This window comes from Gopherus evgoodei, chromosome 10 (genome assembly GCF_007399415.2).
Source record: "Gopherus evgoodei ecotype Sinaloan lineage chromosome 10, rGopEvg1_v1.p, whole genome shotgun sequence".
Classification (NCBI taxonomy): Eukaryota; Metazoa; Chordata; order Testudines; family Testudinidae; genus Gopherus; species Gopherus evgoodei.
The window spans coordinates 78,988,833-78,991,673 of record NC_044331.1 but is presented as its reverse complement, the minus strand read 5'-3'; positions in this window follow the sequence as shown (position 1 = coordinate 78,991,673).

The following is a 2,841-nucleotide window of genomic DNA, read 5'->3' as shown; positions in this document are numbered from 1 at the left end:
GTTGTGTCTGTGCTGGATTGTGGGGGGCTGGACCCGACACTCCACCCTGGGACAGTGTCAGAGCACAGCCTCACCAGGGCCAGGCATATTTGGGGGTGGCAGTGGTATTGCCGCATCTCCCCAGCAGGATCCAACCGGGGTTTGTTTCATCCAGCCCATCACCTGACCCCGCAATAAATGAGGATGAGGAGGCTCCCACTGCAACCGGTGCACCTCCAGGGAGCCAGGTGCTGCCCTTGGCCTTGCTCCCCCCTGGCTCTGGTGACGCAGCCTGCGTGCAAGGATCGTCTGGCCTGGGCCTCTCTTGGAGGGACAGGGGCACTAGCATGCAGGGCCAGCTTTAAGCTGATTCACCCGATTCCCTGGAACTGGGCCCTGCTCGGGGGTCTTTGGCGGCGAGGGGTCCTTTGGTGCCGCGGAAAACCCAGAACGGCTGCCCCGCTGCGGAGTATTCTAATGGGGCCACGTGGATCATAAAGCTGGCCCTGCTAGCATGGACCCAGCAGGAAGTCCCTGTGCCTGTGGCCTGCTCCTGCTGGCTCAGGGCCAAGCACTCAGAGCTGCTCCCCTAACGTTGGAGCCTTTGGCTTTTTCATGTTGCCATGGAACCCTGGTGCCTGGCGGGATGCAACACAAATGTCAATTCCCAAGGGCTGGTTGCCAATATGGCCCCTCTTGCTGCAGAAATTGGGGGACCCCATCTCTGCCCTTACATTTCAGCTGAGCCGAGGCTGACTCTGCTCCCTTCGAGGGGGACCGTAGCTCGCTCTGCACAGTGTCCCCCGAGCACAGCCTGTCCCAGCTGGCTCCCATCACAGCCTTGGTGGTGCCTGGAGAGCCAGCAGCCTCAGAGGGCCTAGAGCTGCTCGGCTTTAGGGGTGGGGTCTCCAGAGCCCCCAGCTGGTTCTAAGTAGAGTCACCATGGTCCTATCCCACCCTCCAGCTGGGAAAGGATCTTGGGCAAACCAAGTCTCCTGAGTTCTATTCCTGACGGCCATTGCCATGCTGCATTACCTACGGGGTATCACCCCCCCTCACTGGGCCTCAGTTTCCCTCACTAAGGGCAGGAGGGATGTGCTGTGTCACAGGGGTTCCACCTGTGATGCACATGGGGAGGGTAGAGGCACAGACTCCTCCTGGGGTTGGGCTGTAATGGGGCGAGGGGAGACCAGGGCATCAGCACAGGGTGGCCAGGGCCTGGGCCCAGCTCAACAGGGAGAAGAGGGGGAGACGGGAGCAAGCTGGCCCCTCCGCTCCCCCTGCTGCTATCAGGGACAGGGTCTCTTCCTGGGGGGGCACATCACCCCACCGCTGAATCAGCCTCATCTATGTGAGCTAAGATGGGGCCCATATGGGTGTTTTATACCTTCCCCCTCCAGCTCTCAGCCCTCTTGGCTGGCTCTGTGCTACCCTCCGGTCCCCACGGCCTGGAGCGGAGCACCCCAAACTGTCACCACACACCCCACGGCCAAGCGTCACACGGGGCCGCCACCAGGGAGCCTGGACCCACTCCTTGGAGCAGAGGCTGAGCCAGCCGTGGCAGCTCCGCCAGGGCATGCCCAGGGTGGTCAGCAGGGCTGGATTAACCCTTGTAGGCCCGGCACCAAGAATATTTGTGTGTGCCTATGGGGGCAATGGAGCATGGCACGAGGGGGAGATCAGTCCCTGGACCAAGGGGCTGGCCAGGGGCATGGGATGGCAGGGGTGGCCCTGCTCTGCCCAGCCCAGTGTGAGGGCACTAGTTACAATCCAGCAGTTGCCAAATGCACAATGGTCTGCCCAGCCCTGTGCTGCCACCATGCCCCATACTGCGCCACACATCCTCCCCACCCAACACTGGACCACCCCCTCCGCCAATTCCCTGTGGCCACAGCCCCCTGGGCTCACTGTGCCCAGAGCCCCCTCCCAAACCCTGCCACAAATGCAGTGCCCTGTACAACACCAACCTTGCCCATCACCCTCCACAGCCCCACCACAACTGCCCAGCACCCACCACAGACCACCCGCAGTGCCCCCTCACAGCCCAGCACCCCCACCCCCAGAGACCCGCGCCCCCAAGGGCTGCCTCCCGGCCCCACTCAACGGCTCTGCAGTGAGGCGACTGTCTGCTGGGCTGAGCCGGCAGCACAGACAGGACCGGTCCCAGGGCGAGGAATTGCTCCGGCCCCTTGGGAGTGGCACGATCAGCCAGGCCAGCGCCTGGCCCGGCTGTGGTCCCTCAAGACCCACTTGCCTGCCCCCCCCCCCACACACACACGCCCCCTGCCCCCCCCCCCCAAACTGACCAAGCCTGGCCAGGCTTCTGTGCCAGTGCCAGACGGCTCAGCCCCGGGCAGCGGTGGGGCCCCACAGGTGGTGGGAAGCAGAGCCTGCCTGGAGCCCTTTGTGTGAGCTGTTTAGAGGTGGCTGGGACCATGACCAGGTTAGGGGACACTCCCTGTAGCAGGCAGGGGGCTGGGCTCAGCTAAAAGTGCTTAGCCAGCTCGCCCCGACCCGCACCCCAAAGCCAGTAGGACTCACAGGAGACCCCCTCCATGGGGTGTGTAACTGCAGGAGTACCACGGGCACTCGGCACCTGCAGAGGGCAGAGCTGGCAGCTGAGCCAATGTATTGGCATTGGTGCAGCCCCATGTGTGCACATGCCCCCCCACCCCCCGCCTTACCCTGCTCTCCAGCCCAGCACCATGGGGCGAATGCTGGGGCTTAGCCTGCCGGCCTCAGGGATGGGGCACAGGAGATGGGCTCCCTACCTCTATCCAGACAGGAATGAGGGGCTATGGGCATGGGCCTGCCTGTGGTGAGGGACAGCCCCCGCCCCCACCCCCCCCATGTGCCTGCGGG